At 36.4% G+C, this 22790-nt stretch overlaps 1 protein-coding gene and 1 long non-coding RNA gene across 3 annotated transcripts in view; one reads left to right on the forward strand and one right to left on the reverse strand.

Moving 5' to 3' along the window:
- LOC140511743 (UDP-glucuronosyltransferase 2A2-like) overlaps window positions 1-22790 on the reverse strand; it is a 144748-nt gene that overhangs the window by 48466 nt on the left and 73492 nt on the right. The window lies entirely within an intron of this gene.
- Window positions 928-22086, forward strand: LOC140511746 (uncharacterized). 2 transcript variants are annotated; one of them, XR_011969657.1, is made up of 5 exons: window positions 928-1422; window positions 4818-4978; window positions 10223-10376; window positions 10984-11109; window positions 19260-22086. It is a non-coding gene; the product is annotated as an uncharacterized lncRNA (long non-coding RNA). The 2 variants fall into 2 exon arrangements; XR_011969656.1 differs by lacking the exon at window positions 19260-22086 and having other exon boundaries at window positions 10984-13019.

The raw sequence follows: 22790 nt of genomic DNA on the forward strand, positions 1-22790 counted from the left end.
ATCTTCCTGAGTTCACATTTGGTCTCAGAAACTTATTTACAATGTGACTGTGGATAAATCCCTTAACCCTGTTTGCCTCCATTTTCTTACCTGTAAAATGAACTGGAAAAGGCAATGGGGAATCAATGCTGCTTTACAAGTTTTTTGTAACCAGGTTTCTCCTACCATAGATCAAAAGGAATTTAAGATTCTTTGGAAGATATGAACAAGGGAAAGAAAAGACCATACAAGAATGAATCAATAATTTTAAAAATTATTTTAATTTTGTAAGGTAGTTGGGGTTAAGTAACTTGCCCAGGGTCGTACAGCTAGTAAGTGCCAAATGTTAGAGCAGATTTGAACTCAGGTCCTCCTGAATCCAGGGCCTGCATTCTGTTCACTAAGCCATCTAAGTGCCCCAACAATTTTAATTACATAAAATTCAAAAATTGTCCCACAACCAAATCCAATGTAGCTAAGATTAGATGGGAAACATAAGTGGAGAAAAATATATGAAAAAATTCTCTGATGAAGTTCCCAAGATAGATAAGGAGCTGATGACGATGCAGCATTTTCCTGTGGCTACGTGGCATATGTATACAAATTCTGTAGGATTTTAGTGGAAGGCCAGATGACTGCATAGAGTGAAATGGAAGGATTTCAGAGTGACCATGTCCAGGTTGGTATTAGTCCCAACACCAGCCAGAGAGGGGTTCTTCAAAGACCACTGGATATATAGTCAGAGAACCTGGGCCACAATCCAGGCTCTTCTATGGATTATTCCTGTGATCTTACAAAAGGCTCCAACTTCTCTGGGGGTGTTTCCTCATTCAACAAATAAATAGATTGGGTTGGCTGTTCTATGAAGTTATCTTCCAGTCCTGGGTCCTATGAGGAGTGTACAGATTATGAATAGGGAAAGATGCTGAGTTTGCAGTGGAAGAGTTTGTGGAAAGCACACAAGAGATAGAAGGTTCAAGGATCATGTAGGCCCAGAACACACAAGCTTGGGCAACACTCTTTTCAGAGACAGGTTCAGATGCAGGCTGGGATATAGTTGGAAAAGGCTATTTTTACACCAAAGTTGGAACCAACTATTTACACTTGCTAATGATTTACTTCAGAAAAATTGCCCAGGATATGAAGGAATGCATTGAAAATAAATGAAAAGGCAACATCCAGAATCATTGAAATGTACCTGACTGTCAGAACAACAAAGGAAGGCCTGAAGCATGGGGAAGACCTTGAGAGACCTGGCACTGAAGGTTCTTAGTTAGGAAGGCAAGGCAAAGGGAAGGCTGAAAGGACATAAGACTTCAACAGATTAGATAAGAATGCATGAATCACTGCTGCACAGATTAAACAGTGTTGCACCAAGTCCAGATCCCTGTGGCACTCCTTGGAGGAATTCTTTGAAAGTTGCCTTGAAAAAAATCATATTTGGTGAGTTCTTTCCATTTCATTAGGTTTCTTTTGGACAGAGATTACATGTGCAGATCACTCAGGTACTAAGTGCCTAATATACTGGGTATCTCAGGAAACGTTTATATTCACTCTCCAAACTGATCTCTCTTCTAAATTCCTAAAGCATTTGCATGAATACCCTATGTTGCCACAGGGAAATAATTTTATTAATTTCTTATGTGTGCCTTTTCTTCTTCACTGTGTTGGTTCCAAACTTTACCCCTGTCCCAAGCTTCCAAATCTATATCCTCAGCTTGCTCATCTTACTCTTTTATTTACTTAAATTGAAGGCACTTGTTTTCAGTTTTCTCAACTCTTTTCCTTCACATCTGAAAAGTGCACAGTATAATGGCCTGTTCCTTCCAATTGCCCCAGATTAAAGGCCAGTTCTGCTAGATAAAGTTAATATATGCCAGGAGTTTGCTTACCTACACTAAGAAAGACTTCAGTTGAAACTTTTCCAGTCTCTGTATATTCTCAAATGAGAAAGTCATAGCACAGAGTAGTGAACAGTAATCCCCTTGAAAGAAAGAGCTAAAAGTTGTGTTACTTTGTGCAGAACTGCTCTAAAACAATCAGTCTTACCTAATGCTTCAGTAAAAAGCTCATCCCATACTTTGTCTAATGACTGGAACCCAAAATCAAAGAGAAAGGAAACATCATATTCTTCACCCTCTCCATAAAAGTCATCTTGTGTGTCAGTCTTCCTAGGGTAATAGGTACATAAGAAAATGGAAGTGGAAGTCTTGCACAATATTTCTCCAAATTGTTACCCCAGCTAAACCAGGGACTGTGCACAAAAGGAAGTTCAAGCTTCTCAGCTCTCAGACTCCCACAAGGAAGCAGAGCATCTGAGATCATCAAATCATAGCTGATTTCTTAGAACTTCTGCATGAGTTTCTGCTTGAAGAATGCACTTTCACAAAATGATTTCTAAAGCTGATTAACAGAGCTTTTCTGTTCATGAAGCTTCATCATTGCTTTCCAGTATGGAATATTTGGTATTGCATAAATCAAATCCTTCATAGTAATTTCAAAAAAGTTTTTCTATTTCCTTTTCTTCATGTGGTACAAGGAAAACCACATAGTTTAGCCCTGAAGACCTGGGTTCAATGAGAAGTGAAACCGAAAGCACCAACACAGCCACCATATGTTCCCTCTGGGCAAGTTCATCTAAGATGGTCTTTAAATTAATCCAATGAGTATTTTCCATAGGGTATACTAGCACTTTCCCATAAGATGACAACCTGAAGCAACAGGTACTCAACAGCAGCAGAACCAAAACCAACTTTTCAGACGTGATGCTTGTGTGTTTGTACGTTTTTGTCCATGTTCTTCTGCCTTTAGAGCTAACAGGTGAAAATCTAGTGTTAAGTCAATAAGGAAGCTAAAAATTAATCTTAATTCAGCAGTTACCTGAGAGACGTGAAAAATGTGTGATCCCACTGTGCTTATTTTTCTTTTTATTATAAAGAATTGTTTACTTTAGTAGAACAACAACAACAAGAAAACAACCTTACAGGCTCTCTTGTCACAATGTGCCTCCCACCGATATGTAAAAATAGTTCAAATGTCCTTAGAAAATATAACATAGGATAGATAGTATCACAGAAGATTAAAATGACAATTTGATTAAATAAAATTATTAAGTTTTTCCATAAACACATTTAATATAGATAAGATTAGAAAGGAAACACATTAGAAGGGAGATCTCAGAGACATCATTTCTCTGAAAAATGTTCTAATATATTAAAAGAACTGATTAATCTTTGTAAAATATTAGCCATTTCTCAAGTGATGTTGTTAAATGATAGAAACAGACATATTTCTTTCAATTTTTAAAAATTTTCTCTCCAAATTAATTAGTTCAGTTCCAATTCCATATTAGCCGTGTAAACAGGCATTTTTTAAGGAGGAAATCCAAAGCTTCAATTTTTTTTTTCAAATCCAACCTTATAAAAAAATTCCTAAATACTAACAATAAGGGAAATTCAAATTTAATCAAACCTGAGGTTCCACTTCATATCATTCAGACTCATGTAGAAGACCAAAAATAAAAGTAAAAATGTTGGAAAGTCTATGGGAAAAGAGGCAAGAACTGCTAATTGGTTCAATCACTTTGGAAAGCATAAGTATGCCTCTAACTTCACAAAACTATGAATGTGCTTTAAAATTCAGTGAAGTCACTATGAGAAGGAGGAAAAAAACATCCTATCTACAGAACTATTTAGAGCAGCTTTCCTTATGGTCAAAAAACTGGAAAATGAGGGGGTTTCCCACTATTTGGAGAATGGCTGAAAAAATCATAGTAGATAAATGTATATAAATGTAATAGGAGAATATTGTCCCAAAAGAAGTGATCAAAGGGAGAGTTTCATAGAAATCTGCATCTACGAAATGATGGAGAATAAAATGAGCCAAATCAGGGGAACAATTTTATGACAGAAGCAACAGCATGATAAAGACAAACAACTTTGAAAATCTTAATAATGATGATCACTAATATGGCCAACTGTAATTCAGAGGACAAATGCAGCATGCAGCCCACCTCCTGCCAGAGAGGTGATGGACTCAAGATACAGAATCTATTTTTTGACATGGCCAGTGTGGAAATTTGTTTTGCTTGATTTTGTATATTTGTTAAAATTATTTTCTCTTTTTCTTTCATTAGGTTGAGAGTGGGAAAAAGAAAAAAAACATTCATTGAAAAAAATTTTTAAAAGATTTAACATCGAAAATAGCTCATTTAATCACCCTCTAATAATGAAAATCAACTAAATTACAAAAACTAGGGAGATTTTGCTCCCCAAACAAATTCATTCCACTTTTGAAAAGTCCCAGTATAATTTCCAAATTAGAGGACTTGGTATTTTCCTGATTCAATTAAGTCCTAGGATATTGCAGAGCCTTCTGGGAGAAAGTTCTAATGACTTAACAGATTTTGGACAATCTAAACATACAGGAAACTTTAAATGGATGAACAATGTCTAGATTTCAACTTGTATTTGGATGGAAAATCTATAGAGCGAGTCCATTAGTGTGTATATTTAGGACAGAATTTTCAGTCATTTCTGTTATGTCCAACTCTTCAGGACTCTATCTAGAGTTTTCTTGTCAAAGATATGAGAATGGTTTACCATTGCATTTTCCAGTTCATTTTACAGATGAAGAAACTGAGGCAAAGTGTTGAGTGACTTGGCTAAAGTCACACAGATAGTAAGGCCGGGTTCACTCTACCCTCTGTGCCAACAGAGTACAGATGAAGAATGAGTTGGCCTCAGATTAATAGGAAAAAGAGAAAAGTCTAGATGGCTTTAGAGAAACTGTAGAACTACTATATTGATTCCCATGACAACCCTGGTCAATTTTTTCAGGATTAACATTCTACCAGTTTTGCTGCATGGCAGAGAAATTCAGAATTCAACTGCCTCCAAAGAAGTTAAGATAACTATCTCACACGGTAAAACAGACATTCTTGGTAGATGTGGCAAGACTGCAACCTGTAACCAGAAAGGTACTCCAAAGAAGAATGGAGGTAAATACATTATCAGGGAAACAGCATGAAAAGATTAGAACATGGGTTGGTCATGAAACAAGAATGAAGGATGATAAGTGGAAGCTGGCAGGCTTCCTCTATCAGAGTAGATTAACAGTTTTGGGGTAATTAGACTAGACTGCCTTTGAGGTCCCTTCCAGTCCTAGATCTATGATCTTATGAATCTATAGAGTTGCTTGAGGACTTTCATTCAAAGATTAAATGTCTTGCCTGAGGTAACACAGCAAGTGTTTCAGAGGCAGATTTAGGTCCTGAGTTTCTGGTAAAATAGAGAAGAGTTAGAAAGGCTGGTGGTGTCCTGAGGCTTCTGCACCCCATCTCGAATCCCTAAGGCCTAGTGTAGCACATCACATCTCATCTGCCTTCAGCATTTGCTCATGCAGCAATGACCTAATTGAGGTACTGGTCAAATCAATCAGTAAATTACTTTGGGCCTACTCATTATGGAAAAGTAGCTTTAAAAACTGGTAAGTTATGGCTGAAGAATGTAATGAGACATCCAGAGTGGGTGTGGGATTAGTGAACAGACAGGATAATCCAGCCAGTCTCTTTCTTTGACTATTAGATTCAACTGACTGGCTAACAGTCTTCCTCTTCATTTTGCAGAATAGAGACATAAAAGATGGAGTTAATTCACATTCCCATATTGCAAGTCACATGTATCTGATAGCAGTCCCAGACTTCATTTTTCACACTTTCAGCAAGGCCAGATAGAGGACAATATATCAGTTATTTATTGTGGGTTCTGAGCATGTGACAGTCATGGCTCTAATGAAACTTTGGTGTAAAATGAAAATCAAATGGGTAGATAAGCTGTACCATGAAAAAATGAACACCATGTAAGTCACATGGAAGAGAAGGATCTTTCTTAGGTCAGGGGTGGGAGTTGTTAGAGAACTGTGCTTTCTAACTGAGAGAACAGGCAGGAGCAATTTTGTAACTATCCTCTAGATCCTGGATCAGTATGACAGAGGCCTTATGTCATAAATCTGTCACATTGATGCCACACAAGGTATATAACACGCAAACATCTGGTAAGGGACTCTTGAGTTTGTCCTTCTAGGTTGCCATATTTTCTAGAAACACTGGACTCAGAGCATTCAGGAAATTCTGAATGTGTCAAGGACAAATCCCACCTTCCTACCTCCCCACTATCCAGCACAATTTGTTGTTTGTATCCCAAACTGGATTCCCTATGTGCTCTTAGGAGACAGGACAAATGTTACTCAGTCTGCACTAGTCTTTGAAACTTTTGTGCAGTTGGGACCTTTGTACAGAACGCAGCTAAAATAATGGATTGAACAGGCAGAGGCAATGTAAGTCAGGGAGTTGAGCAGATAAGTGGCTAAGTACTGCCTTGTGTGCCTTGACATCTTAGGCACAACCAGTCCTTTGGGGTCTTTCAGAGTTTAAGTCCTAACATGGAGAGTGAGTACTCTTAAAACCATGGTACCTGAGAGGGAATGAATAAATCTCTGGGTATTCCTTTGAAAGCTCATTTGAAGGAATGCTGGCTACATTCCTGCATCTGTCTGCTCTGGGGAGAGAGAGAGAGAGAGAGAGAGAGAGAGAGAGAGAGAGAGAGAGAGAGAGAGAGAGAGAGAGAGAGAGAGAGAGAGAGAGAGAGAGGAAGGGAGAGAGAGAGAGAGGAGAGAAAGAGGGGGCAGGGAGAATCTAGATTCTGGGAAGGAACCTTTTGAAATTGACTTGGAATCAGTCAGAGTAAATTGACATAAATAGTTGAATTCTGACCTGTCAAATCTAAAATTAGTTTATTTCCTAAAAAGAGAGAAAATGCATTGCTCTATCTGTTCTCTGTGTGTTTGTGAAGTGTTTTGTTAAATTGTAAATGCAGTCATGCAGCCAGCCTGAGTAGCAAGGACTGTGGTTGGACTTTCCCTTGGAATTCTGCTATCTCTTAATCTCCCCCTCTTGGTCCTTCCCTGATTACAGCAGCCTCAGAGGAGTGAGTGGGCTGGAGGGAGAGAGAAAGATGTTTTATTCTGTGGCTTGATTATGGTGTTAATAGAAAGTTTGAAATCTTTAAAGAAGTTGTTAAAAAGTCTTTCTTTCTGCATTCTAGAATCATGGCCAGGTTCTGTGAAGGTGAAAAAGAAAATTTTTTTCTCTTTGTAGATTATACAACTTAAAAAATGTGGTTCTACTGATAAGTTAAATTGTTTGGCTCTTAACCTCTAAGTCTCTATTTAAGGAACAAAGAAACTGGAGGAAATGGTATTTGGTTTATTTGAAGGGGAGCATTTGGGTAGGATGGGGAAGTATTCCATATGCTTGGACCTTGTACTTCATTCCCCCTCCCTCATCCCACTTAAGAAAATATTTGGCCTGACTAGGAAACCAATAGGCAAAATTATGAAATGTTATTGGATTTAAAAATTTAAAAATTGTTTACTGTGATTTGTAGTTATTACTATTTGTTATTAAGCTCTCAAACTTCATGCTTGGAAGTCACACTTTGTCAGTATGAAATTATTTAGGTCCTTTTGCCTGGGCAAGGAGGTTTGTTAATTAATCTGATTCAAACCTTTTTGAATCTGGGAAAGTCTTTCTCCCTCTGGGGAGTGGCAGACCTCACTTAAAGGAGGATCTCTTTTGTAATAGAAATTAGCAGAGTATAAATCAGGCAATCTGGAATGGAAAGCTGAGTTTTAATTTGATGAGATCTCAATGTTAAAATCTGTACTTTAGGTTTAAATTGGGGCAATGTATCTGATACCAGACTATGTGTGTAAAATTAAAATTCACTTTAGAATTTCAGTGATGTTTTCAGAAGCATTAATTCTATCCACGTGCTCAGACGCTGTGGACAATGGGAAGGTTACCCACCCCATATGACTTACAGGCTAGAATGAGACTAGGACAGCTGGTCTGGTGGACCTTGGAAGGGGGAGGACAACTGGAGGATGACGTTTCAGTTCTTTAAGGAAGTACAGTAAAAAGAGACTATGGGAAGTTATAAATAAAGTTTTCTTCCAGTAGCAAGAGTATTTGGGGAAGAAAGGAGGGTTAAAATGTTTATCATTAATGATTAGAAATCCAGGTTTGATATGATTCAAGTTAAAATCTATCCTTAGGGAATACAGAGCAGTATCTGAGAATGCTCTTCCTGTCAGGGTTAAGCAGAAAGATATTGTTATTTGGCATTTATGATTGTAAAGTGCTTAATATAAGGGTGGGCATATGTTAGATGATTAATCTAAAGTAATTGTTACACAATATTTAAATTTAGAGTTTGTTATATAAAGATTCAGGATTTAAAAAGGGCGTGATAAAAATTTAATAAGTTGTAACTTATATTTGGTTATAAATAAGTAGTGAAAATGCTGATGTTTGCTTTATAATGGTGGAATTAACTTCTTTGCTTTAAGCTAGAAGAGGAATCCAGTGTAGACAGTTATGGTTAAGATGTGGAAGAATTGGATAATCTGACTAATGGGACTGAAAGGCTTGGAAAGATGAGTAAGGGTTTCTTGATTGAAGATGGAAGTCAGATAAGAAGGTCTGAATAGTTCTGCATGGGTCAGTTTCAGATGGTTTTAGTAAGAACTGAAGGTGTGAGAAAGTATTTTAAGAAGAGAAAAAAAATCATGTAGTTTGATTTGATAATTAATAGCTCAATCAAATTTGGGATGACTCCATCTGATCAGGATGATAGAGTGTGCCCACGTGGTGGTAAGGCAATGAATTACTGTGCAAGGTGATGTGGAAATGCATTCAGCTGAATGTGCAATGGCTTAATTTCAGTTTTCAGTAAATTTAAATAAGTTTAAATTTTTAAGTAATTCATCCAAATGTTGCTATATTAGGAACTACATTGTTAAATTAAAGATGAATTGGTTTAAAAAGCTTTTATTAATTCTGTATAAGAGATTCTGTGTTGCAGAATTTCCACTGAGAAAAAGAGAATCCTTGTAAAAAAGATGTACATACATATCTATCTTTCTAAATCTATATCTATTTATCTACCTATCTATCTAACTATCTATCTATATTTATATATGAGTGTGATTTTCCATCCTGTTCCATCTAGGGATATAATAAATATGTTAAAAAGCTTATATTTGCTATTAAGAAAATGTTTTTGCTATGAATCAAGTATTCACAAAAGTATGTTTGTAAAGGGAAACATGGACAAATGTGAAAAGGTCTTGGGTTTTTAGATCTTGTAATTTTCGTCAATTAGGTTCATGAGGGTTTTGTGATAAATTGTAAACTGTCCTTAAAAGAGAAAGATATTTGTTGTATGAAGAAATGTTTTGTAAAATATTTTGTGTGACTTTTGAAAGGCCTACCTATCTCATTTATATTTGTAAGTTAATTTGTTTTAATAACTAAAGGTTTTATGGGGGGGGGGTTGGAAGATAAGGGACAAGATAAGAGAGACCAAGAATTTTATGGCTCCAGGAAGCTCTGTCATAATTGAAAGACAAAAAACCTTCTGGCCCCATCCCCCTTTCCTTTTGAAGTCCAGTCATTATAGAATGACTTCTTAAGATCTAATCTGAACTGGAGATGCTCAGAGAAGAGACAACTCTTTCTATTGTCAAAGGAGAGGAGTGGCACCAGCCCCACCCAGGGCTTGAAGAGTGTAAAATGATCACCCAAGTGGTAAGACCCTTCACTTTGTAAAGATGCAATCTCAATGTAAAGTGTAAACTGTACATGGAGTTCCTAAACCAGGAATTTGTTTAGGTGATAAATAATCTCTAGTGATTGGTTTTTAAAGCAAATATAAGATTTAAGATGCAAGTCCTGGTAAAATTTTTGATTAGTGAAACCTGCCATTTGGTGAAAGCTTCTGAAACCATTACTTATTGTGTCTTCAGCCTAGGATGAAATCCTTCTGGCTCAGTTTCCCCATTGTGTTCCTTTGAAAAGGAATGTTTTCCCACTTGACTATTTCTGAGTCTGACTATAAAGTGGAGATGATATCCAATTAGGTCTTTGCTTTTCATCTACATGGCATGTTTCTACAATCAAAGCAGGTAATTTAAAATGTAAGCATAATGCAAGTAGTGAAATCTTGATGTTTTCACTTAATTGAGTAAATGGGTACTCTGCTATGGTCTTGTGAAAAATAAAATCCCTGACAACATTCTTTCTGAGTTTTATGGAAACCAAAGTATAAATGTGATGTTGTATCATTGTTCCATAGAACAAGACAGGGATTTAAAGTTAACTGTAATTGTGTCTTATCTACAGAGGGACTGAGGAAGGAGTCCAGGGTGACCCCAAGCAGTCTGGGGGTTCCAGGCATGGTCTTGATGGGAGTGTCCAGTAACCTGGAGAATTGGATTGATAGGGCATAGTGACATGCCTCTATGGGCCTCTAGAGAGCCAATTCACTTAGGACAAGGTGGGTTTTCTAAGGCTCTTTTAGACAATTGGGACTAAAATGCCTTGGGGGTAATGGACAAATGCCCCAAACTGGAATAAGGTTTCAACATGTTACAAAGACCAACTGGGTAAAAACAATTAACTGAATGAATTACTGAGACTAAATCAGAGACATCTTTAGTTTGGGGAAAAGTATTTCATTCTAAGTTACTTGGAAGCAGGTAACCTCTGGTAACATTTGGCACTGATGGAAAAGTTCAGTGTTTCTGTTTTGATTTGAATTCATTTCATGAACATAAGTTGAAGTTAGTGTTTGAACTTATCATATGTGTAGCTCATTCTTTTAGACTGAGCAGGGTTAGAAAGGTACAGAGTAGTCTGGAAAACAGATGTGAATCCATTAGAGAAATAACTTAAGGTTTTAATGCCAAATGTGATTTTATGATTGTTATTTAATTAGGAATTTTAAAAAGTATAGAAAGCCATACAAGCTGCTGAAGACTTGCTTCAAAAGATGTTCCTTAGGAAATGTGAAATTATACTCATATCTGAAACTGATTATTAGAGCTTGCTATTTTAAGATTTTATAGGACTATTAACTGACTGTTCTTCTGATCTAACTCCAGGTATGGATAGCAAGAGAGGCGGTCTGAGCCACTGATCCATGAGGCCAGTAAGCCTGTGAGATGCTGGTATGAACTGCAAGAAGGTGATCTCATGGGAATGTTGGGAGAATGACTGTTCAGCCTGGGGTGAGTTACGATTCTCCTGACTCAATTTCCCTACTGGCACCTGGCAAACTTTAAGCCTGGCTGAATGCCAGTTGACAATCTACTCCTGCCTGGAATTGACATGAAGTTAGGAATGATTGAAATGAAGTTAGTGAAGACTTCTCACTGTTAAGAAAAGACTTTTAGTAGGTGATTAGGCCTAAGTTTTGGTTTCGCAGAAATTATGTGACTTTTGGGAATATGAAACTTAAGCTACTCCCCTTGGGTTGCCATATCAGCATAACACAACCTCCCTTGGGTTGCCATATCAATATCCACATCAACATAAGGCCTATTAGTTACTCCACTTTTACCTTGTCCCCTGTTCACAGGCTAGACTGTTGCATTTAGATTGTGAGCCTGCCTCCCAGCCAATGGGAGGAAAAGGCCAGCAGGGGGAGTGGAATCTGTGTTAGGGCTATATAATCTCTATTTTTGCTTTCTGTAATTGCCTCACTCTCCTGATTACTTATCAGAGAGGAGATACCCTTTCTAGGGAGATTGTAATGAAATCTTACTCCTTTCATTTACCTTGAGAAGTCTCTGATTTTTATCTGAGTTGGTGGCCTCTGACTCATACAGGGAGATGTTGCTTCCCTGAAATGTCCTCACTCTTAGTGGCAAGTTCCTGTAATCAAACGTTTTATAAGCATAATACCAGATCTATTAAATAATGGATTGTTGGTAGGGGAATATCTGAGGTTAAGTCTAAAATTAAGCTGTTAGGTAGGACTTTAAACCAACAACAATAAGTCAGGGTCCTTTAATTCTTTGCAATAGTGTGGTGACAATCAGGTCAAGGACTTGTGAAGTTAGTATACATAATTATTATTTAGTCTCAATTGATTAATATTAAAAGAAAAAATGGTTTGTTGTCTATATTGTTAGTACTTTAAAAGAAGCATCACATGACCAGAAGTTGGAATTGTTTTATGATGTGATATGTACTGTGTAAAAAAATGACTATTTATTATATTTATTTAAGTTCTGGAGCCTGTTATTAATTCCATAGTGAAATCTCACCTTCCTGATGAGGAAGTGAATAGTAAATTAACATAAAATGTTAAAACTGGATTCCAATGTGAATTTCTTAAACACAACAATTGACCAAAGCTCCAATTTGGTTTTGTAAGAATGATAAGTAAGTAAAGCTTAGAAATGGTGATCTAAAATGGCATTAAGGTCAGTTTTGTAGGAGAGTGGACATCTGGATTTCTACAAGAAGATATAGGGAAGAAGATGCTGAGATGCTGTGCTGAAGATGGCTTGAATGAGCATCCAGATCAGAAAACTGCATCAGATGATGTTCCTCCTCAGACTGCTGTATGAGATGGAACATCTGAATGGATAATTCATTGATCTACCTTTGCATTTTGAATGTCTACATCTGTACTTATAACAAGGGCACTGCCCCCTTGAAATTTGTCAAGGCATTGGTCAACTTTGCTCCCTTCCCATGTTCATATAAAGGGTGACAGATGAAGGGAAAAATTCATAGGGGAAAGAATATGAAGAGGTATTTATTGATTGGATTTAGGTGTGGAAACAGAAATTTTAATAAAGAAAAAGAGGGGGAATTTTGTGGGAAGTAAGAAAGTTGTGTTGTCCACATTCCTAAGTGATAAGGCTTGTGACCTAGCATGGACAGATTAGAAGTCAGAAACTAATGCACAAGTCCAAGGAGCTGTGTGAGGAAGGGCCTATCAGAAAGGAGAACAGGGAATCACATAGATAGAGGAAGGTGTTGCAGGAAATCCAAAGTTCAGAAAACAGTATAAAGAGCCCCATCTTCCTGCATGTGTTGTCATCTTCCTGTAACCTTACTGGGGAGGCTACCCATACATTCAGAGGGAATGGACAAAGGATCAATAAAAGCTTTCTTGATTTCACAACAGGCATTGTTCTTTATTTAAGGTGAGGATGTTTTTCACTGTTGGGGGCTTGTAAATGGGCTCACTTCTAAAAGAAAACTTGTTAGGAATACATTAATATTAAACCAGGTATATATAAGAATCTCTAAGGGAGAAGTAAGATGGGGAATCCAAAAAGTAGGGCACCAGGAAAGCAGAAATGAAATACCCCAGGAAGCATTCCTCAAAAATAGTCCTGTGGGAGGCTATGTGGGAATATCCCAGCATGTCAGTGGTACTGGAGGGTTTGGAAAGGATACCCTTTGTAAATTCACTAGAATTCCGTCAGATTAAATTGGCATATGAAAGTCTGAGTTTTGGCCGGTCTAATCTTAATCCTAAATTAGTTTATTTCCTTAAAAGAGAATATCTGCATTGCTCTGTCTATGTTTCTTCTGTATATGTCTCTGTGTGTTTGTGAAATATTTAATGTAGGTAGTTTAAGGTTTAAAATCAGCCAGTTACAAGAGTAGCAAGGACTACAGTTGGACTTTCCCTTGGAATTCTGCTTTCTCTCCCCCTCTCCTTCCCTCTCTGTCTCAGAGAGAAAGAGATAAAAATATTTTGCTGTTTATATGAAATGTTTTGAGTAAGAGTTGAAGTTGAAGTGAATTGTGAAGTGAAGAGAAATGTCAGGTCGGAATTAGAAAGAGATAAGGTACATGCAGTTTTAAAGGGCTTCAATCAAAGTCCACTAGAGAGAGGAGTAGATGGAATAAAAAGCAAGAAAGTTTTGAATTTAGAGAGAAATAAGAAAGAAAGGAGGAATCTTTTCCCCTCAGATCAAAGAGGGGCATACTGAAAAAAAGTTTTTTTCTGTGTGTGTGTGTGTGTGTATGTGTGTAACAGGACACAACTGAAAGGTAATTTAATTCATTCTGGTCATATCTGGAAATGTGAAAAGTGAAATATTTCACTCCTAATTTAATGCTTAAGATAGACTAGAATTTATTATAGTATTTGAAACCAGAGCATATGGGAAAAAGCAGGGAGAGGTTCTGCTAGAAATTGGTGAAAGATTAGCAAGCAAAAATCTCAAGCAGGCATCCTAAAATGAAAGACTGAGAGGATTTGCTTTATAGATGTTTGGGCATTAACTCACCCTAGGTTTGAAGATTTGCTGAGAACCAGGTCAAAATTGAGTTAAGTTTTTTATTTATTTATTCGGAATATAAAGGAAAGTGGAGGCAGTCTGAATTTGAAAGATTAGGAGAGAGAGATCAAAGCTTGCATGAAAATATGGAAGGTAGTAATACACACACACACACACATATGATTTGGAGAAAGATGGGGGTTGGCAACAGGGGCCCATGAACTTTCAGCCACTCTCTCCACTATCTTACTTTAGAAGATTTGGGTTTCTTGAAAGAGTCCATGGAAATTTTGATGTTGTTTAAGTATCAGGGGCTGAAGAGGAAATGTGAACCTGAATGTGAACTGAAATGTTAAGAGAATATATGAATTTGTGGATTTTTCTTTGAAAAGGCCAAGGATATCGGACTTTGAAATGTATATTTATAGAATTGAAATGTAAATATTGTTATTTAGCATTATGAAATTTATTAACTGTATAGCTACAAGAAAGTTCTATTTACTTTACTTCACTATTTAGTAAGGGGATGTTGGTGAAATTCACTCCTAGAGATATAATGGGCATCACATGATTATAAAGTGTTTGGCATAATACTTTGCATAGAAAAAATGCTATTTGAATGTAAATGTTTTAAGTTAAATACAATTACTTTATGTTTGTTAACTTTATGTGGATTTTATTACATATGAAATTTATGCCAATGGTGATGAGATGAATGATGCTCTGTATAAAGAAATTTGGAAATACATCCAATGAAATTAAGGTCTGAAGATTGGGAATTAATTGCTTTTCATTTCAAAGTTTAAGTACATGAGAATTGTTTATGGTATTATTTCTAAAATTTTCTCTTATTGTATAATTGGTAAACAACTCTATCATCACTTTTGTTAGAAAAAAATTTCTCTTGTATCCTAAATATCACTGAATTAATAGTGACATTATCAGAAGAACAGAAAAATGAGGAATAGCGCCCTCTGATCACATGTTATAATACTTTAAAGTGTTATAATTAAAGAAATCATAAAATTCCAAGTTTTGTCTTTGTTTAAAAAGAAATTCCAGTTAAAAATGTTTTGCTATCATTTATGAAATCTGTGAGATTGTTATTGTTTAAATCAAGTATTTGCAAAAGTTTGTTTGTGAAAGGAAACTTGGTAATTATGCAAAGAAAAGACCTTGTGAAATCTCCTTTTGTAAATTTTGTCCATTATGTGCAAAAGCTTTGTGAATAGAGTTTAGTAGTTGTGTGGTAGTTAATAATATCAGGACAAATTGTAAGTTGTTTTTAAGAAAGGGAAATACTTTTATGAAGAAATCTTTGGTACGATCTTTGGTGTGATTTTTAGAAGACCTACTAAATTTTGACTTACAAAGTAATTTGTTGCAGTAATATGATACTGATGACAATTAGGTCCAAACCCACTATGAATTTTCAAATATGTGTATGTGGTAATTTATGTATTTAGAAAAATTTGGTATGAAAGGGGAATGATAAACAGAGAAGGGAAGAAACAAATACATGAAGAACTGATAAGGCAGATACTAGTCAACTCAACGTTATCAAATATAACTGTCATAATTGATGTGAATGGATACCAAAAAGGAGAAGTATTTGAGGTGATGGGGAAAAGATGAGCAGCTGAGAAGGCTGAAGAGGCTGCCCTATGCATAGAATCTATGAAGATGGATGTGTTAATTCTCTAGGTCCCTAAGACATAAGTGATTTCTTTGCTCACAGAAGCTGAAAAAGAAAGATTTAATTAAGTGTGGGAGACTGAAACTTAGTAAGGCCGTTGGTTGTTGCCTGATGGGAGAGAAATGGTTAATAAACAAATCATGAGAGAAATTTTGTCAATTTTTAAATCTAGTTAGCCATTGAAGAGTGTAAACAATGTGTGACCTAGCTTTAAGTAAGTATGGGTGTATAAGTATATATACAGTTGCTAAACAAATCTGTGAAGAGTAACTTACATACAAGAAAATAACCAAAAGGGTATTAAGAAATCAGTGGGGATATCCTGGCATGAAGGCTAGGTTAGACCCTGATATTTGAAAAGTTATGATATATATAAAGGTATACAGATTTCAGAATAGTGAAGTAGTTTTTAAAGGTTTTATGGCAGTTTGAGACTGGAGACAGGATGGGGAAGATGGATGACAAGATAGGAGACACAAGACAAGGGAGACAAGGAAAATTTTATGACCCAGGATGGAGGAAGCAATCTTGTCATTCCCTTCCCCACTCCCTCCTCTTTAGTCAAGGAGGTATGTCTGAGCCTAGGAACAGCCCTGGGAAAAGGAAGAGGAGGGGGAGGCTGCAAGTAGAGAAGTCTGCCAGTAAGCATCTGTATTAAGAGTAAGACAGCCCATCCTTTTATCAATAATTTTAATATGATCTGGAAATGCATTTGATGTCACTTGATGTTTATTGTTTTTGTTATAGTTAGAGCAATTTGATTATACTATTGGTTACTGTTTTAATGCTAAGTCCTAAAATTGTTGATTGATTACAGTGTATGGGAAGGAGGGGATTGGGTGAAAACCTTATTCCCATTGATTCTGCCCATTCAGAAGAGTCCTCTTGTATGGGGGTTGGCTAGTAGGAGCACCAATATCAGTTTCTCCCTTGGGTCCATGTTGATTCTCCTTATTTTGTAAATGTGTCAAACCCCTGGAAACCCTCTGTCTGGGCAAGGTCATCAGCCCTGGGAAAATAACTTATTTTAGATGTGAAGTTCCTAAACAATGAACTTGACTTGATAACAAATTGCAAGCTTATGTACAACAGAGAGAAAGGACTTTTAACAACTCGGTTTTACACAAGGACAAATTTAAATTTGAGAAGGAAAGATGTGAAGTGGAATTCCTTATGTATGTGAATCCTGGTAAATCTTTACTGATTATTACAATGCAATGAGAGTAAAAATAACTGTATCTGACTCTAAATTTTGATTAGTGAAATTTTCTATTTAAGGTAAAAGTTTCTTGGGACCATAACTAATTTTGTTTTGAGTTTGAATTTGAGTATAGTTATCTGTATTAAATGAATTGATGAGAGAAATGCCACAAGTTATTCAGAGGAAATGTAATTCTGTACTGTTACCAGATAGAGGCCTGCATCTGGAAAAAAATCTGTGAGGACAATCTTAGCCTCAATTTAGGATGGGATCCTCCTGGTTCAGTTTCCCCATTCTGTTCCTTTGAAAAGGAGTATTTCCCACCTGATTATTCCTGAGTCTGGCTAGGAGGTGGAATTGATACTGCATGTTTGGAGAAATATAAATCTTATCTGAATTCAAATAGAGTCAAGGATGTTTTATCCTATAATATTTGGTGTGTCACATGTCCCTGGTTTTTTCCCCTTCCGTAGCAAATTTCTATGATCAGAGCAAGTGGTCAATAAAAGATATAAGCACAGTGTAAGCATGTGAGATCTTCCTGTTTCTACCTGAATAGGTAATCACCCCATATTACTTTCATGTGAAAGATTAGATCTCTGAAAGAGAACATTCTTTCTAAATACTATGGGAACAATTGGATAAAGAGAAAAGAAGTTTGTGAAACACACATACAAAAGAAAGTTGAATCATTATCCTATAGGCTAGTTTGGGATACATTAGAGTTACTATAATAAACTGTGTCTAATGGACATATGACTGTATGAAATAAAGTCTGTATATGCTTCAAAATAGGATGTAAAAATGAGTAGGTATTGGTACAAGTGATTAAGGATATAGCTGTTATTATATTAGTTACAGAACCTAAATTAAAAACATCATTAGTTTGGGGAAAAGAAATTTCAGTACAATTTTCCTAAAGGGATGTATCTTGTGGAATATTTTTTGTGTTAATGGAAAAGTACACTGTTTGTTCTCTGGTACCCCAAGATTTAGAGGGTTTCATGGGGAGAGATAGGAGACTGTGAGATAGGATTCAGGTGTGGCTAAAGGTGTTGAGGAGAGAAGACCAAAGCTAAATGGTATTTGAAAGAAATAGAGGATTTGGTCTGTCTGAGATGTCTGGGAAGAGTATAATGTAAGAGGAAAAGTGGTCCCTGGAAACAGTGGAGCAAAACAGTAAGAGAATTTGGAGTGTAATAGGGTCTAGATTTAGAGGAATAAATGTGACACCCACTCCAAGGAAATTGGTTATAAAAGATAGTCGAAAGAGACCTTTTAGGTGTTAGAGCAAACATCGGATCTGGAGTATATGGAGGAATGGACGTGGTCTATATATATATGACCTGGTTGTTTGGGGGGAGAAAGTTCATAGTTTGTGAGGTCTGGAAAGTTCTCAGGGAAACCTTTATTTGATGGAGAGATTTTGAAAATCATATAAGATTTGGTTGTTGGACATATGGTATTGGAGTAACAAGAATGAGGAAATTGACTCGTAAAAATTATTTTTGAGGGTAGAACAAGAGGAATAGGATCATTCTCTAACACTTATTTTTCCATATTTGAGTCTCAAAATAGGAGAAATAGCATATATTGTATACGAATACTAAAGGTATAAAGCTTGAATGATAATTTAAAATTGTGTCAGGATCAATGTTGTAGGAGAATAGAAACAGGAAAGAGAATTTCTACAAAAAGATGGCAGGAAGATGCCCTGCTGAAGATTGCTTGAAGGAGCTTCCAGACCAGACAACTGCATCACATGATGCAGATCATCATCCCAGACTGCTGTATGAGATGAGACTTCTAAATGGAAAATTCACTGATTTACTTTTTTTCTTTTGGGTCTCTGTATCTGTACGTACTAAAAGGACTTATGATTTGTCAATGCATCGCTCAGTGCTTTCCCTTTCCTCCTTCCTATATTTGTTCAGAATAATGTATACTTACTTAAAGGGGAGATGGATAAAGGGAAGAATTAATATGGAAAAGGGAATGAGGGAGAATTAATTAGATTTGAGAAGGATGTAGAAACAAAAATTTAAAAAAAAAGAGGTCCAATTGTGAGGAATGATTAAAACTTTATTTTTCCACAGAAATTGTGTAATATATGACTTGTGAAATCTAGGGTCCCCATATATACCAGAAAGTCTTTTGTAGCAAATTTAGGAAAAGAAATTGATTGTAGAAGACACTAAGAACATAGACTGGTATTCGATTATCTTCTAGCAGAAGAAGAGGTAAAATTGGGAGATATAACGGAGAAACTTGTTCCCAAAATTTCAGAATAACAATCAGCAGAATGGGAAACATCATGAAGAAGTTGTGTCTCACACAGAAGATAACAGGTAAAGCAAGGATCCAACTGATTTTTATCTTGTTTTGAAGTGATTAGTTTGCACAGTACAATGAAAAGACATTTGTTATTTGGTATTAAGTTATTTAGCTGTATGACCCCCAAACAGTTCTATTTAGTCAGTTTACTGTCCTGTAAGGGGATGATAATAGAACCTACTTACCAGGGATACTGTAAGAATCACATGATTTTAAAGTGTTTACGTAGGGCAAATGCTATCTAAATGTTAATGGTTTGTTATGTTTGATTAGATGTAATTGCTTCATGCTTGATAACTTTATGTGGGTTTTTAGATATGACCAGTTTACAATGCCAATGTTGATGAGATGAATGATTTTCCATGTAAGGTAATTTGGAAGCACATTCAACTAAATTAAGGTCCCCTGAATGGTAATGGGATTGTTTCAAGTTTTAAATATAATATTGTTAAAAATATTGTTATATTTCTAAATTTTCTTATATTGTATATTTTGTTAACAATTTTATCAGCTATATTGTAAGAAAAGCAATTTCTCTTATAATCTAGATGTTAGATTAAATATTGTACTGTGAAAAAAAATGAATGAGTTACAAGCCTGTTAGGTCCTTCTATCAACCCTGCTGACCACATGTTGGTAGTAATCTGGAATGCTGAAGAGATGCATCCAAACTAATTAAGAGTCCCCAATTCTAAGACCAAACTCAGACTATAGGACTGCACCAGGTGTTTCCAGAGAAACAGAAGGAGACATATTTATGAATTTTATTTTGCTTTTACTTTTTTCTTTGTGCCTTTTTATATCTAAAGTCTACTTATCAAAGGGGATTGCTCTCTTTGACTTTGTCAAAGTATATATGCATGTGTGTGTGTGTGTGTGTGTATGTCCATCTTTCCCTTTTCCTCTTATATTGTCTCCTGTCATAGTTTGAAACTCTTGATAAAGTATTTTTCTTATCAGTTAGTAATTCATTAAGAAGACTACTCTTCTCAAGAATCAAATGGTGGAATGTGAGTAATGATTATTAATAAACAATATCTTGGGGAGATTCAGAGCTCCACCTTCTCCCCCTACAAAGTTCTGACATTTTCAGTTCTTGAGGACATTACTGATTATGAGATTGGATTCACTTTCTCATTTATGGCTCCACCCAGGGGAAACTATTGTATTCAGGTCAGGCTTGGGTGGAGTATATATTCTTTGAATATATACTGAAGCTATGGGTGGTATGGTATAGAGATACTGTCCCTATCCAAGAGATACTCAGCCCTTCATTTTAATGTAGTCTGCCTTCAATTACATTAACCAATTACATTTAATTGCTCTAGTGCTTTCCCAGTCACCAAAGGAGTGAAACAGAGCTGTGCGCTTGCTCCCATGCTATTTAGTATGATGTTTTCAGCCATGTTGTCAAACACTTTCAATGAGGATGAACATGGCATCAAGGTAAACTACCGTAGTGATGGTAAGTTCTTCAATTTGAAAAGGCTACAAGATAAGACCAAAGTGGAGGGAGTGCATGATTTTCTATTTGCAGATGATTGTGCACTCAATGCAGCCTCTGAAGCTAAGATGAAACAATGTATGGATCAATTCTCTGATGCCTGTGTTAATTTTGGCCTCATAATTAACACCAAGAAAACAGGTGTTCCATCAGTCACTGCCATGTCATCCATATCTGGAACCATTGGTTACAACAAATGGAGAAGTTTTGAATGCTGTGGATTGCACTTACCTTGGTAGTGTAATTTCCAGGGATGTACATATTGACAATAAGGTGGATGCGCACATTGCCAGAGCTAACTCAGTGTTTTGGAGGCTCAGAGGAAAGGTCTGGGAGAGAAGAGGTATTAGACTGACTACCAAACTGAAGGTCTATAGAGGTATTGTGCTGACCTCATTGTTGTATGCCTGTGAAACATGAACAGTTTACCAGCACCATGCCATAAAACTGAATCGCTGCCATTTGAACTGTTTTAGGAAGATTCTGAGGATCACTTGGCAGGATAAGATACCAGACTCTGAAGTCCTTGCTTGAGGACTTGCTGCCAAGTATTCAAACTATGCTTCAAAGAGCACAACTCTGATGGAGTGGCCACGTTGTTTGAATGCAAAATGTATACTTCCCTAAAAGATTATTTTATAGAGAACTTGCATGGGGCAGGCAATCACATGATAGTCAGAAGAAACAATACAAGGACACTCTCAAGGCCTCTCTCAAGAACTTTGAATTTGACTGTGCAGCATCAGAGACACTGGCACAGGACTGCTCAGCATGGCATGCCCATATCAGAAAGGGTACTGTGTTCTATGACAAAAGCAGAATTGAGACAACACAAAATAAATGTAAGATGCACAAATTTGGGGTATTTGCCCCAATTATTCACATGGACTATTTGTGCTCAACCAGAGTTAGAGGATTTCGAGCTCATATTGGTCTGATCAGCCACAGTCAGACACATTGAGATTTTACTTTATCATGGTGATATCATTTTGGTCCTCTTCAGGAAGAAAGGACAACAATCCACCTCTAATTACATTAACCAATTAGATTTAATTACTGTTTCATGGTTCATCTACTGTTTTGATGGGTTTATGAGCTGTGAATCCTCCACCATGATTGTCTTTGGTCTAAGAGAGACAGCAAAATGAGCATCCTTTTATTAACCTTAGAAATGACCATGCTTTTATTAACCTGCTGACATTATTAATAAAATGATTAAGTCACCTGGAAACTAGGTCTCTCAAATTTTTTAATTGTCACAAGAGACAAAAAAATATCAAGAAGAAGTAAGTGATAAATAATGCAGAGAGGTGTGGGGATTGAATGGGGTAAGCATGGGAATTGAAAAAAGGCCATTAGATGTATCAATTAAGAGATCATTGGTATCAATGGAAAGCATTTTTAGTTGAGTCATTAGATGGGAAGCCAGCTTGCAGACGCTCAGAAGAAAAAGAAAAGGAAGTGTAGGCATTGATTGTAGACAGCTTTCTCAAGAAATGCACCCACAAAAAAGAGGTGAGAGATAGGACGACAACAGTGATAGATGGATCAGATGAGGATTTTTTGTGGGTAGAGGGGATACAGTCTTTTTTGTAGGCAGTAGGAAAGTATACAGTATACAGGGAGAGAATGAAGATAAGATAAAAGAGGATGGATTAGGATTTCTTATATATGTATGTAGAGGGGTTTGCCTTGAGAAGTGCCATCTCTTCTGGAATACTGGGGTGGAGGAGATAGTGGGGGAAGGCAGTTGAGTAATATGAAATAAGGAGGAGGGGAGAAAAGGCGCTGAGCTACTGGCCTTGATTTTTTCAGTGAAATATAAGCCAATGATCTTATCTGTGGGAGAGGAAGAGGGAAATGTGGAGGTTTTGGAAGGGATGAAAAGATTTGAAAGATCTATGGTGAGTGGGATACTGACTGGA

The sequence above is a fragment of the Notamacropus eugenii genome, chromosome 6 (genome assembly GCF_028372415.1).
Source record: "Notamacropus eugenii isolate mMacEug1 chromosome 6, mMacEug1.pri_v2, whole genome shotgun sequence".
Taxonomy (NCBI): Eukaryota; Metazoa; Chordata; class Mammalia; order Diprotodontia; family Macropodidae; genus Notamacropus; species Notamacropus eugenii.